The following is a 16,717-nucleotide window of genomic DNA, read 5'->3' on the forward strand; positions in this document are numbered from 1 at the left end:
AATACCTACAAAATATGATCCTCAAATAATAACGTTCAAACAGTACCTAAATAAAAAAAATGATAGGTTAAGTTATATCACTTAGGATCATAAAAAAAATTAAATAATCGTAAAAAAAGGATAGGTTAAGTTGTATCACGTAACATCATGATATACCTACCAAGTACGAGTGGGGAAAAAATGAGTATGGTGAAAATTTGTACTAAAACATCGCTAAACGCTAAAACATCGACAAAAAATTGTCAAAGTATGTCAAAAAGTGATATTCGATTGATAAAAAAAGAGGATACCTACTAAGTACTATTTTGAAGCGCCCCAATAGCACTACTCTTGGAGATCACTTATTTTTTCAGTCGTCATATCAAGAAAAATTTCAAAGTGTTAGAGAGAAATTTAATTGTTTTTCACGATGTGTGTTATTTATATATACCGAAGATTATTTTTTTACGATGTGTGTTATTCATATATCAAGTTTTTTTTTTACGGTATGTTATTTATATACCCCACCCCAATTTTTGTTTCGTGTTCATGGCGATGGTGGTACCCAGTGCGGCGACCCGTTCACCCAACGATGCGTCTCTGCTCACGAACCTTTCGAAAGCTGCATGTTCCAATTTTTTGTCTGCTTCGTGACGTGCGTCCAGATCCGTCTGCGTGGTGTTGTAGGCGATGTCGTGATCTTTGCATGCCGCGTCCAACGGATTCACACCCTTGTCTCCTCTCTCCAATCTTTTCTCGAGTTTGGTACCCGGTCCGCAGTACTGGTAGCCAGGTAGATGCATCTCGAAAGGTAACTTGTTGATGATGTCGTTCACGAGTCCCTTTCCTTCGGCCACGTTCCAGAATTTCGGAGGCAGCGTGTTGATGATTTTGATCAGGTAACCTATGCCCTTGTCGTCGTTCACGATGAAGTTGGAAAGTTTCGTGCTGATCATGTCCACGATGCCAACCTTCTCGTTGTAGAAATTACGGTTGCCTGCATTCTCTTCGCCGGCTATCACCAACAATCGGTCCACGAGTTTCCTCACGTCGTCCACCCAAACGAATTCTTTGGGTAATGCGTTGTAGCGTTTGACGCCGCTGCCTGTTTTGACCTGGTTCCAAATCGGTTTGATGAGATTCCTGTACTTCTCGCCGCTGCTCGATTTCACCCTATTCTGCGAGGCATCGTTGTTCTGGTACAAGGCATCCGTCATGATCAGAATTTCCTTGTAACTTTGGTAATCTTCGTCGGTGTAATCTTTCGGCTGCTTTTTGGCGACGAGTTCCCACAGTCCCACCGTACCCGGATACCTGTTCCAACTATCCTTGTCGCCTAAATTGACTTTAATGTCGTTGCCTTCGAAGGTCACCTTCGATTTCCCAATCTTCCACACCACACCGCCGCCTTCGCTGGTTTCCATGCTGGGATACAATCCGAACACTTCATCCTTGTCAAATTTCCCTGTACTCAGGTAGTCTCGTGCCAAAGGTCCCAACTCGATTTTATCCGAAGACGACGTGCTACCTATGGCTCGACGTCGTACAGGTGCATCCTTCAGTTCGAACGGCGTCGAAGGAATGCTCGAAATGGGTGTGGGTACGGCGTAACTTTTAGCTGCGAGCGGTACGAGTTCATTGATCAAATTTTTATTTTGTTCCGTGACACTTTTAATTTCTTTACCTAGACTGCTGATGGCATCGATCACAGGTTGATCCTGACGTTTCTTCTCTTCGTAGAATCCGCGATTCTCGGATTTCCAACCTTTGAAGCGTTTCGCGAGGTAATCGCGAAGCTTAAGATTTTCGTCTTCGATTTTTCGTTTCGTCATGACGTTATTTATATACGTCGTTTCTCACAACGTTGCAACGTTTAGAAAGTCGTTGATTTTGTTTCTGTATTTTCCGTCGTTGGGTTTCCTCGTCATGTCGATCGTCGCGAATCCGAAATCGTCACTGTTCCAGCAAGTAGAGCAGCAGCGTTCCGAAAATTGATTGTAGTTCATGTCTCCGCCTACGTAGTCATCGTACGCATGCTTGAGGTTGGTGTGATCTTGACGAAACAAACATATGAAATTAGCGTTGTCGCGCACTAACTGTTTTGGAATTTTGGAAAACGTTTGAGCTAGGTAAAAACAATCCATTCCTTTGTGACGACCTTGCGTGAAAAAGTTGCGAATTTCATTTTGATTTTCCAGGATGGCATCGTCGAACACAACAACTGAATTTTCACGACAATCGTCGAGTGGTTTTATTTCCGAGGCGAACGTTGCAATGTCCAGACCATCGTACAGTTTCATCAGTTGCTGGTATTTGGATTGCTCCAAACTTTTCGAGAACACGTACAGGTGCCTGTTCTTCCAATCTAACCAATTCGGTGCGAGGAGAAAATTGTCCACGAGCAGTGTCGTTTTCCCACACCCCGAAGGACCTACGATCAGACAGCGGATGCTGTCGGGAAGCAACTTGCCGTTCTTTTTCTTCGTTTGACTTTCCGGATCCGGTAGACGCTTCACCACGTTCCACGTACTCACAAGATCACTTCGTCCGCGTCGATCCAACTCTTTTCCGGAAGTCCCAGCCATTTGACAAACAGTTTGTCACCTTTCCTACGCAATACTTTCTCGATCAGGTACGTGTCGGGGTGTTTTGTTTTAGAGAGTTCCTCTTCGTAAAATCTTCCTTTCAAAATCTCGCCGCTACTATCTTTTATTATATACGTGTGTCGGTTTCCGGGTAGAACTCGAACCACCGTAAAGAGTTCCGTGCTCCAATTTTTTGTGAATCCCTTCTCGAAGGTGCGTTTGAATTTGCTGATCCTCACCTGGTCTCCAATTTTGTATTTAGCTTTTTTTGTCGTGGGTGTGTACTTTGGACAGTAAACGGTAGAAATTAAACGCTGCTCGTCGGACTTGGTAACGTCAACTGGCTTCATGCCTATCGTTCTGTGTACCGTATCATTATAGGTGTCGACGAGTTCCGGCAGGATGTCGACCCATTTGTAATCTCCCCGAAGCGTGAATCGTTTCCACATGTGTGTTTTCAAGGTTCGATTGAATCTTTCCACGATGCTGGCTTTGATGTGACTGAAGGTCGAATAATGTCGAATGCCATGTTTTTGAATAAACTTTTGGAATACGGCGTTGTAAAATTCTTTACCGTTGTCCGTTTGCAGAAACCGTGGTCGTCTGCCACCGCTTTCGCGAAAAATTAATTTGAATGCTTCCGTGACGCACGTTCCTGTTTTCGCCTTCAAAGGTAGAGCCCATGCGAATTTCGAAAACGTGTCTATGACGGTGAGGAGGTACTTGTTGCCCTTGTTCAATTTATGCACGTTTTTCAAATTGCCGCTACTCATCTCCACGAGGTCACTTTGCCAGAGGTCGTCGATGCCCTTGGTTACCACAGCCAAACGTTCGTAGTTGCGGCGTGCAGGTTTATGCAATTCTTCGACGATGGCCTGCCTAGACATTTTTTAGAGATTACGTTTCAAGAGAAGCACAAGCGTGATGGGATTCAAAGAGGGTGGCACTTCGCTCGTGTTTTGAATGATCAGCTTATCGCCGGCACTCACGTCGAAAACGGTGAGATCTTCGTCTTCGTGTATTTCATATATGTTGCGCGTTTCGTTCCAACGTGCCAGAGGAATGTTTCCTGCTTTCTGGACACCACGATTCGATATCAAAGTCATGGTGGGAACGCTAGCTTTTCTACCGTGAGACCAGTACGAAAATTCGTTTATCTGAATCGTGCCATCGAGGAGAAACTTGTAGTACGGATGATAAGGATGCAACATGTACAGTTTGTTACCTTCGACGAACGTGGAGATTCTCTGTTGATTGGGTACGCTGTTGATTTCGATGGCTTGCAGAGAATGCAGTTTGGCGAATTTAGTGTCGACGCCGAGCAGATTACTGTGAACTTGTCCGAGTTTATTTTCGATGGGCAGCAAATGCTCGACTATGGTATCCGTTACGGCAGAAAACGACGGTTTGATTTTCACTTCCACGTTCAACTGCTTGTAGTTTTCGTTGAGTTCTTGCAACTTGGCACCGAAAGAGGCCAGCGTCGATTCCTGCGTGGATTCCAGCACTCCAACTTGATCTCTGATGTTGACGACGATGTTCTGAAGGTTCTCGACTTGATTCAATTTCGAGCTCTTCTCGGTAAGATCGTTCACGATGCTTCGCATCTCTGTAAACTGCGTGTGAAGGTCGGCGACGCTCTGCGAAGTGGGCAGCGTCGACACCAGCGAACTGATTTCGTCTCGAATCTGTTCCACGTTCGCCGTTTCCGTTTCTAGTCGTTTCAGCATTCGAGATATGTTCCTTTTCAAAACGTGCAATTCTTTGGAGGTGGGGAGATTGGCCACTTTACTCTCGAGATCGCTCAATGAACTTTTGATGTCGCTCGAATCGGATAGTGCCGTCACCGCCGTTTTCAATTTTTCCAAATCTTCGCTCGAAGGTACGCTCGTCCGTAACGATTCCAAGTCACCCTGTATGTTGTCGAGTACGTGATGAAAATGAGCGAGATTCGTTTCGACGTTCAAATTTTCTAAATATTCGATCTTCTGCTGAACCGTGCTTAACGTGTCTTGAATGCTCGTCAACGCTCTCGCTTCAGCGTGAATATTTTTAATTTCTTCGTTGATCAATTCCAAGGACGCCTGAAGCGTGGCGATGGTGGTTTGAATGTGTTCGAAATCTCGATACGCCTCCAATTGAATTTTTATGTTCGCGACGCTTTTACCGATGACCTGCAGTTCGTCCGACGATGGTAGGTTCGTCATTGTATCTTCCAAAGTCTGCAACTTGGATTTAATTTCTTCCAACGTGCTGGTGAATTCTTCTTGTAATTTGGAAACGACGACGTGCAAGCGTTCTGCGTCTATATCGTTCACGACGGTTTGAAGTTCAGAGAAATTCTTTTCTATTGCGGAAGTTCGTTCTTCGATTTCGAGTTTCAGTTTTTCCAAATCTTCATTTTTCGATTGAAATTGCTGCAATTTGGCCAAATCATTTTGAAGCGAATCCACGCTCAACTGTATATTTTGAACGCTGTCGTAAGAAGGTACGTCTACATAATTTTTTATGAGCGTTTTCAGTTCGGAATCGATTTTCAGAATGGGGTCGAGACATTGCGTTTGGAGCGTGGCGATTTCCGACTCTAAACTTTTGTTTAAGGTCTCCTGCAAAGCAATCAAATCGGTCCTCAACTTCTTAACTCGAATGTCCAACATGAGAATCTCTTCTGCGTGGTCTACACGCTTGGTGTTGCCGAAAATGTCGTTAGGCATTTTTGGTTAACGGTTATTTATAATAGGATAGACGATTCGTAATTCTACAAAAAGAGGAATGAGTTTGTCGTAATCTCCGAGAAGTTCCATGTAAAGATAATCTCCTGCAGAAACATCGTACGTAATGTTAGAAAGCATCTTGTCGTGCTTGATTCGAAAAATATTCTTGCCGGTAGAAATTTTGATTTCGCCTGCGTTTTCCGGATTCACGGTGATTTGAAGTTTCCCGTCGATCGGAATTTCGTAGAAATGTAAATTGTTATTAAAAACATAAAACATCTTGCCCACATCGTCATTCAGTTTCGTCCAAATGCTGTTGAGATGAACAATCAGTAAACCATTGAGTTTAGATAATACGGAAGGTAAGAGGTTATTAGAATTTGGTGGTGCAGTCTCCATGTTGATCTGTTTGCGGAAGCCAAAAAGATTCATTGTCTTTGTTAGTTATTTAAGAATACGGTCAAAGTTTTTTTGTAATGACACGCAAAGTTTTTTTTGTTTGCGTGCGTCACAATACAGGCACGCGCGCGCACGTGTGTGTGTGCGACACATTGTTCCCGAAAGAGGTTTACAAAAGTCACGATATATAAACATTTGGTCCCACAGTTGGAAAATTACGATAAGTTGCATTCAAAAGTTTCAAAATATCATATAGTAGAATTTTTGTAGAGTGGGTAGGCAACACCGACGAGCCTCAAATAATAATTCAAGACTCGTCGGTGTTACCAATTCCTATTTGTAGGTTAGCTTAGCCAGTGAAAGATCATATAGTGGAATTTTCTTCGGATGGGTTGGCAAAACCCAAACCTCAAAAAAGAAACATCCAATAAAATTGCCAAATATAAACAAAAGGCAATAGACCCCCCTCATAAAAGGCTACAGTAAACCCACAGTGTCGCCAAAACTACGCCCCCCCAACAGTATTGCCAGACATAAAAAATATATGGACCCCTCAGGTCCTTTAATAAAAATTTACAGTGAAAAAAACCCAGTAGGTTAACAACACTGTCAAAAAATCTACGGTAGTGTTGCCAGATGTAAACAGAGGGCAATAGACCCCCCCCCCTCATAAAAGGCTACAGTGCCCCCCACAGTGTTGTCAACTCTGCCCTCAAAATATACATCATAAAAAGCTACAACAAGCGCCACAACCTTGGTGATTTTTTCGGGTAAGGAGTTGGCAACACTGCTCATGCCTTACAAGAAAAATCCATTAAGGCGATCGAGCTCCAAATGATGGTTCGAGCTCCAAATGATGGCCCAGTACCGGGCCACTAGGTCTACTACCCAGCATATATAGTCTGTGATTTTGAATCAAATCTAAAACCTCTTGCATTCTGCAATCCAGATCCTGAAGAATCTTTAATTACACCATACCAGCTACATGAACCTTCTAGTTTTTATTATGTTGTTGTACAGGATGGTGTTGTTAGTAAAGAATATTCACACATGGGACCAGATGCCATCAAAAAATTTGCACATAAAATAGAAAATGAGTGCCATGACATAGCATCTAATATTTTATTAAAATCAAAACCCATGTTGCCTTTAACAGAGAAACAGATTGAAGATTTCAACAATGCAGAAAAATGCCCGGTATGTGATTCTGAATTTTCAGATACAAATATCAAGGTGAAACACCATTCTCATACAGATGGTAAATTCTTAATGGCCCTGTGTAATAGCTGTAATATTAAGATCCAGAGACCAAAATTTGTCCCCATATTTTGCCATGGAGCATCCAATTATGATTTTCATCATTTGATCAGGTACGAGGGGTTTGACAAGCAGAATTTAAATATTTTAGCTGAAAATGATGAGAAATATATTGCTATTAGCAAAATAATTAAAGTTAATGGTGTTTCTATTCACATAAGATTTCTTGATTCTTACAGAATTTTATCTGCTAGCCTGGCTACACTGGCCACTCAATTATCTGATGATCAATTCAAAATCACATGTGCCTTGTTTCCAAATCAGGACCTGAAATTAATTATTCGGAAGGGTGTATATCCATATGACTATGTTACAGATTTTTCTAAATTTGATGAGTGTTCTCTGCCACCAAAACAACAGTTTTACAGCAAAATCAGAGGATCTGGAATCACTGATGAAGATTATCACCATGCCCAATTGATGTGGAACAATTTAAAATGCCAGACATTTGGTGATTATCACATGGCATATTTAAAACTTGATGTGACCCTCTTAGCTGATATATTGCAGGCATTCAGAAAATCATCAATGCAAAATTATGAGCTGGACCCAATATATTTTTACAGTGCCCCGGGCCTAGCATGGTCTGCAATGTTTTTAAATACTAAAATGCATTTGGATCTGATCCAAGATCAAGATATGTATCTGTTTATGGAGCAATGTATAAGAGGGGGCATGGTGCAATGCTCTCAGAGATATGCCAGAGCAAATAACAAATATATTCCTGATTATGATCCTGCACTGCCATCAAATTATATACTGTATGTAGATGCAAACAGCCTGTATGGTTATGCCATGATGAAAAAATTGCCACATGCAGGGCTTGAATGGGTTGAAGATTTCAATATTGAAGATCTTAAGGATTTTGATGACAGTGACTATGGCCTCTTCTTAGAGGTTGATCTGACAATTCCTGATGATTTACACAACAAATTTTCTGATCTGCCCCCAATTCCTGAGGTTAAGTGCTTACCTGGCTCTAAACAGAAGAAATTGATGATGACACTGGAGCCAAAACAGGGCTATGTCATATATTACAAAAACCTCCAGTTCCTGATGCATCATGGTGTTCAAGTGACCAAAGTTGGAAAAGTTTTGAGGTTCAGGCACTCAAAATGGTTGAAGTCTTATATTGATACAAACACAGAGCTTCGAACATCTGCAATGAGCCAATTTGATAAGGTCTTGTTTAAATTGATGGTCAATTCTGTGTATGGCAAAACTATTGAAAATGTCAGAAAACATACCGATGTTAAAATAATTACTGACCCCAGCCTGAGCAAAAAATTGGTTGCAAAGCCTAATTTTAATTATAGAAGAATTTATGATGAAAATATGGCACTTTTCAACATGAAAAAAACAAAGATTAAGTTTGATAAACCTATTTATGTAGGGGCTGTAATATTGGAATTGGCCAAATTACATATGTTAAAGCTCTATTATGATGTGTTGAAACCTTTTTATAAGGATCGTGTAAAATTGATGTACATGGACACGGATAGTTTTGTTCTTGATATTAAAACAGAAGATGTTTATAAAGATATAGCACAGCCTGAATTGCTTGAATATTTTGATACCAGTGAACATACAAAAATTCAACCCCACAACAAAAAGGTGCCTGGCAAGTTAAAAGATGAGACACTTGGTGATGTTATTGTGGCATTTGCTGGGTTAAGAGCCAAGATGTACAGTTTTGAGACATGTAGTGGTGCTGTTGCCAAAAAGGCCAAGGGCATTGGCAGAGTGACTGTTGAAAAAGAGCTTGAATTTGAAGATTATGAAAATTGCCTCACATCATGTAGCACAATCAAAACATCAGAATCCAGAATTCAGAGTGTGGATCACTTATTGCAATATTGTAAGAAAAGTGGCTCTGGACCCACATGATGATAAGAGATGCATTTTATCATGTGGCATACATACTTTACCATGGGGTCATTGTGATTTGAAAAGTGGGAATCAATGCCCAAATACAGAGCATGATTTGAAATAAATAAACATGCCTATGAACTTATTTGGGTTCAAGAAACAAGGCATTATGGACCTGCCAACACCCCAAGCCTCTCCTGATATACAGTCTATGCTGTCTAAACTGAGTGCTTTGTTAATTATTCATCTGAACAGCATACTTACAGATATTGATGATAAAACAGGTAAAATCTTGTACATATTTAACAATAATTTAAATCATTACCAATTACCTGTAGGTGGGCAATTACAATTTATTACAACCCCTGAGGGTGATGTTAAAATTTCAGTAGGGAGAAATATTTATAGAATTAAGCACTCAAACATGGTTTCTGGCACTGTTTATACTGTTTCTGCTGGTGACTGCTTATATATTGAGGTCCCGGGATCATATGACAAGCTTATACCCTTTTTTATAGAATTAAGAATTAGATATTCAATAATAAATAACTACTAAATCAAAATGCCTAATGATATTTTTGGCCATACAAGGCATGAAGATCACAGTGATGAGATTCTGATGCTTGATGTCAGAGTCAAGAAATTAAGAAGTGATTTACAAGCTTTACAAACTACACTCAATGCCAGTCTTCAATTAGAAATTACAAATTTGCAATCACAATGCATGGACCCTCTTCTTAAAATTGATTCTGAACTCAAATTGCTGCTTCAGAAATTGACTGACCTGGCCACATTGGATAATTTTCAAAGTTTAGAAGAAGCTGTAGCAGCTCTTCAAGCCAAATTTAAGACCCAGGCTACCAATTCTGAGCAATTGAAACAACAATTGGAAGAGCAGATAAATAATGTCCAGGCACAGCTCCAAACAATTGTCAAAAGCATAAAATCACAAGAAGATTTTGATCTAGTGATTTCCACTCTAAAAGAACAGATTCAGTCACTCCAAATACCTAATCTGGACCCTCTGAACAATGCCATAGCCGAGGTTAAAGAAAAAATTGAGACACTTGAAAATTTTATGAACAACTTGCCATCTTCTGATGCTTTGAATGCAATAACTCGGAGTGTTGCAAATATTAAGCTGCAACTTGAAACATATGAAGATTTTGGAAAAATTCAAAGTTCCATAACCCATCTTGAAGGTACAATAGCAGCAGTGCAAAGTGATTTGGCAAATGTACTAGAATCTCGCCTGCCCGGTATTGTAGATACCCTTGTTAGTGTCCAGCAACAAATCACAAAGCTTGAAAACCTCAACACTGAATCTGAACTATCTCATTTTCATCACTTGATTGATGATATCCAAACAAAACTTGAAATTTTACAACAATCAACACCCTCTCAGGCAGATATAGCCCTGCTCCAAAATGCTATGCAAAATGTGGCTGATGCTTCTGAATTAAACAATGTGAAATTGGCACTTGAATTTTTGCAAAATACTGTGTCAAATCTGCCTACATCACAGGAACTTAAAAATATAAAAAGGGCAGTGAATCGCATATTGAAATCAGAAGATATCAAGAATAACCAAGCAGAGATCAAACATCTCACTCAGACAGTGGCCACTCTTCCAACCAATCAACATATTAATGAACTGCATGCCCTGTTTGAGGATATCAGAAGACAGGTCCATGATCTTACTGCTCAAAATTCAAAATTGGCAATTGTTGAAAATTTGCAACAAATTGTAGCTAATATCAAGCAACAGCTAGGGACCATGGAATCCAATCAAGCAAATGCTCTGTCTGTTTTTGCCACCCAGCTACAAGAAATTGTGCAACAATACAAAAAACCTGTTGTGGACATAAAAATAAAACCAGGCCATGATGATGTTGTTAGAACTATCAATGAGCACCTTGAATCTGTAACAAGCAGATTGCTCACAGCAGAAAAGGAAATAACAGGCATAATCGAGAATCCTAAACATACAGTAATTCCTGAATTGTACAGCATCCCCAACAAAGAATATGATTCACCATTTACACCAGGTGGCAAAATATATATGCTGTCCCCTGCACAATTTTATTACCAATTTTTTGTTGGGGGCACATTGAGACCAATCAAGATCAAATATTGGCTTCAACCACAGGCACACCACTACCCTACCTTATCAATAACAAATGCTGAGAACAAAGTAAAAATCAGCAGTGTAGAATTGGAGGATTTTACAGACCCCAATACATTAGAAACAGCCTATACTGAAGATGATGGCTCTTTGGAATTTAAAATACATATTGGAGACAAATTATATTTAGAAAATCCTGCAGTCTCAGCTGCTGAACACCCCATAGTTGCAATATTCTTGTTTACAAATTATGTCTAGACAAATTATTGTTGATGAATTACACAGACAAGCGCGACATAATTTTAAGAGACTGCCAGTAGTCACAAAAAGCATAGATGATTTATGGCAAAGCGACTTGATTGAAATAGCAAGTGGACAGTTGAAAAACTTAGACAAAATCAACAAGGGCTACAAGTATCTACTCACTGTAATAGACACATTTTCAAAATTTGCCTGGGCTGTGCCACTCAAATCCAAGACTGGAAAATGTGTTACAGAAGCCCTCAGGACAATCATCAATCAGAGTGGAAGATCCCCGTGCTATTTGCAAACAGATAATGGCAAAGAATTTTATAATTCAGTGTTTCAACAATTTATTAAAAGCCGGTCAATACAACATTATTCGAGTTACAGTGATCTCAAGGCCTCAATTGTAGAGAGATTCAACAGAACCTTAAAAAATCTTATGTATAAACAATTTACCCTGCAAGGTAATTATAAATGGATTAATATTCTTCCAGAACTTCTACATAAATATAACAACTCGGTCCATTCTACAATCAACATGAAACCCTCTGAAGTAACTTCATCTGATGAGCAAAAATTGATCAGCACTGTTTATTATCCTAAATATCAGCCAACAACAAGAAAAGCCAAATACAGGGTAGGTGATCAAGTAAGAATCAGCAAATATAAGCACTTATTCAAAAGAGGCTTTACAAGAAACTGGAGCACTGAATTATTTACAGTGGTTCAAGTTAAACCTGGGACCCTTAACACATATATAATAAAGGATCACCGAGGAGAAATTCTCAATGTTCTTCTATGAACAAGAGCTCAGCAAAACTAAACAGCCTGACACATATCTCATAGAAAAAATTATCCGCAGAAAAGGCAACAAGTTATTTGTCAAATGGCTAGGACTCCCAGAACACAGCTGGATAGATGCAAACAAAATAATAATATGAACACCTGGGATGTTATAAAAAGGCTGCCAGAACCTGAACAGCAGAATAAGAGAAATGGCAAATTGCTACCTGATAATATTAGGTGTCTTATTGTTGGGCCATCTGCTTGTGGTAAAACTACACTAATGGTTGATAATTTTTTATTGGCACCCAACTGGTTAGACTGGAAAAACAGGCACTTGTATATCTTCTCTAAGAGCTTGGAACAATTAAAATATCAGCAGCTGATGAAGCTATATGATGGATTGGATATTGCCACTTTTGAACCAGATGTTAAGCCACTTCATGAATGTCTCGATAATTCTGTTGTTGTGTTTGATAACATTATACTGGATAATCAAAACAAGGTTAGAAATTTCTTTAGACAGGGCCGACACATAAACATTGATTGCTTCTACCTGGCACAGACTTTTTCTAAAATACCGAAGCAGCTGATCCGAGACAACAGCAATTTTATATGTGTGTTTCATCAGGATCATACCAACCTCAAACATATACATGATGAATATGTAGGTGGGGACTTGAGCTACAATAATTTTTCTAAGTTTTGCATCAGGTGCTGGAACCAGGACAGTTATGGGTTTGTCACAATTGATATGACAAGAACACCCAATAGTGGCAAATACAGAAATAAAATCAACAATTTTCTAGACATTGAAACATAAATAAATAACCATGAAAAGGCCAATTATTGATGATCTTAAATTAAGAGATTATCTTGTAAAAAGATTTAAGGGATGGAAATCAGAGAACCGAGGAATTTATGAAAAATACAAACAAACAGAACAGCCTGTAATTGATGCTATTAGTGAATTAGGTAAAAATATTAAAACTGTTACAGAGCAAAATCAAAATTTGATCACAGAGCTTGTACCTGTAGGTGCAAGGAACATATTAGATTATCCATTCACCCCACTTTCCAGTATTCATACACCTAGTCCTATTGCTCCTCGAAGAATTGAAGCTACTCAGGATTCTATTGAATTGGGTCTTCTTGCTCAAAAATATTTAAGCACACCTAAAGACAACAAAGATGAGGTCTTTGGCTTATATGCTGACACAGAGCGTGATGGTAGCATCATACATAGAATTGGCAATTTCAGAGTAACATTTATGGGGGATGATCTGATTGTTTATTCAGAATCTCGTCTCGGAGAAAGAGGTGCTTTTGTTAAGTACCCCGGAACACCTGGATTGTGGGAACTGATGACTAGGAAGAGACCTGGCAGCTATATAGATCAAGATTATGAATATTACAAAGAAATATTAATAAAATCAGATGCTCTATACCAGAACAATGATCCCACACAAAAAAGAGTCAAGTCTAGCAGTGGAGCAAAATACAATAATTTAATCAAGCCCATATGGTCACAAATTAAGACAGGCAGTGGGATCAAACAATACAACACCCTGCCTAAAGAATTTGTGTGGGTTGATGATGTCAGGAAACTTGTAGATAGGTTATTGGTGATAGCTGGGGAGGAAAATTCTGGCAACCACAATTTTTACAATGAAAAGGTTGGAATTATGGACATGATAAGCACAAAATTGTCTAATTTTATAGTGAATGACACTAAGGGGATTGGATATCTTATAAAAATTATTAATACTCTACCACCTAAATTTTGGAATATTTCTGAGGGTCGGGGCCTTGTTAATGACATTATAAACAAGCTGCCATTTGAACTACACATTCCAGGCTATCAGTATTGTGGTCCAGGCACAAAATTGGACCATAGATTAAACAGAGGTGATCCTGGTGTTAATCCTTTAGATGCTGCTTGTAGAGACCATGACATAGCATACAACACACATTCTGATCTTGACAAAAGACATGTTGCAGACAAGAAATTAGAAGAGGCTGCATTTGGTAGATTTGTAAGCAAAGATGCATCTTTGAGTGAAAAAATAGCAGCATTGGGAACCACCATAGCTATGAGCACCAAAGAAAAACTGGGGTGGGGGTTGTGAATATGTATATAATAAACCTACAATGAAGGCCAAGGGTGTTATGTATCAAATACCTTATGCAGGTCTCAAATCTCTTAAAACTATTGACAGTCTTTTAACCAAAAAGCAGCGCAAGAAAAAAAATTCTTGTCTTGCAAAGGGGCATGGTATGAAATTGTTGCTTAGTACCCCCAAATTAAAAAAAATTACAGCAATCAAGAAAAAAATCACATGTAGGGGGATTCATATTTACCATCCCTGCCATCTTAGCTGCTCTCGGGGCTGTTGGGAGCTTGGCTGGGGGATCAGCTGCCATAGCAAAAACAGTAATAGATGCCAAGAAAAATAAGGCAGAATTAGATGAATTGAAGCGCCATAACCAGGCCATGGAGAAACAAGGCAAAGGTGTTAAGAGAGCCATGAAAAAGTTTAAAAAAAACAAGAGCCGCTTACAAACCAAGATATTGAAGCTTTAATCAAGCCACTGGGCATCAAACATTTTAGAGGTGTGTACATGTCTGATTCTTTACCAGAACAACCACTCAATAAAGAGTGTGGCATTGTTAATTTGGATAAGTACAAAAATTAGGGCACTCACTGGATTTGTTATCTTAAATATTTAAAAAATGAGGCATTTGTGTTTGATTCATTTGGAGGTGTTCCGCCTGAAAATTTAATAAAATATCTAAATTCAGCTAATCTTTATTACAATAATGCCCGTGTTCAAAACTTCAAAGATGTTAATTGTGGACAGTTGTGTTTATCTGTTCTTAGATATATGTCTCAAATAAATAAACCATCAATTGAAAATTTTCAAAAGGCCTTGTGGTATTTAAAACATCATGGGGGTATTCCATCTCACCAGCCAAAATTCAATATTGAAGCTCAAATTACATGATGATATAGTGTATCCCAAAACAATAGCTCTCAGAGCATTTTATGGCATGTGCTTGATCCCTAATATTACACACCACAACAACAAAATTGCAGTTGGGGATCAAAAAATTGTCATTACTCCAGGGCAGTATAATCTATCTACTCTAAATGCTCAATTACCCAGAGGTGTAGTGTTAAGTCAAAATTCTGTCACTCACAGAGTAGAAATTGTATCTGCCACAGAAACAGTGGATCTGGGTACTATAGGAGAGCTGTTAGGCTTTGAGAACAACACAAAACTTGAACCAGGCATCAAACACACTGCTATTAATATACCTAAATTCTTGGCCATAGAGACTCTAAATATTCACTGTAATGTGGCTGAGGGTATGATCACCAAATCAAATGGCATAGGCACTCACAAACAAACCGGCATTATTGCAACATTCAAACCTAATTCTGAATTTATGGAGCCCATCATCTACAATCCATCCCCAACATTATATTTTCCTCTGTGCCATAACAGAATAGATTATATGGAATTGATGGTCACTAATGAAAAAGAAGAATTAGTTGATTTTGCTGGAGCCACAACAACTGCAATCATAGAGATTAATATTTAAATAAAAATACGTACAAGAAGAAAATGGAAAATATTGAGAGTTATGAGCTACAATCATTCCCCCCAAACAGGAGGACATTTGCAAATTTAAATCAACCCAACACAGAGATTGAGGTTGATCTTGATGTAGGGGATGGATTTATACACCCCCACAGAGCAGATCTATACATCAAATTTGATGTTGTAAAGCTCGATGGTACAGATTATCCGGCAAATTCAAATATAAGATTGGTGGACAATTTTGTGCCGCATCTATTCTCTGAAATTGAGATCAGAAAGCATGGTGTTGTTATAAACAGAGTGGATTATCCCGGCATTACCTCCACAGCTTTGGCCACACTAAAATTATCCAAAACCGAGGCTTCTTACTACAAAATAGGTGGATTTGAGGCTGGTGATAAGATATTATCTAAGAACCACACTGTGCTGTTCCCCATGCGCCTATTGCCAGGATTCTTCTCAGATTACAAAGATATTATGTGGAAGGGTGGTTTAAGAATCACATTTAGAAGAGCTGCAAATGATAACAATGCTCTGATGAGGTACAGTACATTAAACTCTACAGGGGAAGCTCTGCCTAATACCCTACCAGATGCAGGCAAATGCATTATTCAGACTATGGAGATAAGAATCCCTGTTGTTGAATATGAGGCCAGTTATGCTCTTAAATACAAAGCTGATATCCTAAAAAATCCACAGGTTCCTTTACAATTTTATACATATCAATGTGTACAGAAGCCCGCAACTGGTACTTATTATGAGTTTGATGCTACAAATTCATTCTCCAGTATACAATACGACATGCCGGATTTTGTGGTGGTATTGTTTCAGACTGGAAGACACAATAATCAGGAAAAAAATTCAAGTAAATTTGATAACTGCAACATCAAGAACATATATCTTAAAAATGGCAGAAATGAGGTATTTCCTAGAGAAAATTACAATTTAGACATGTCCAAGGATGATTTCCTCAAATTATATGAAGCATTTACATCCTTCAAAAGAGTCACTACTGGCAATACTGACATGTATTACACACCAGATGAATTCAAAGCACAGAGGCCCATGTTTGTAATCAACACTTCAAAAAGGAA

This window comes from Lepisma saccharinum (genome assembly GCF_977018435.1).
Source record: "Lepisma saccharinum chromosome 12 unlocalized genomic scaffold, izLepSacc3.1 SUPER_12_unloc_1, whole genome shotgun sequence".
Lineage (NCBI taxonomy): Eukaryota > Metazoa > Arthropoda > Insecta > Zygentoma > Lepismatidae > Lepisma > Lepisma saccharinum.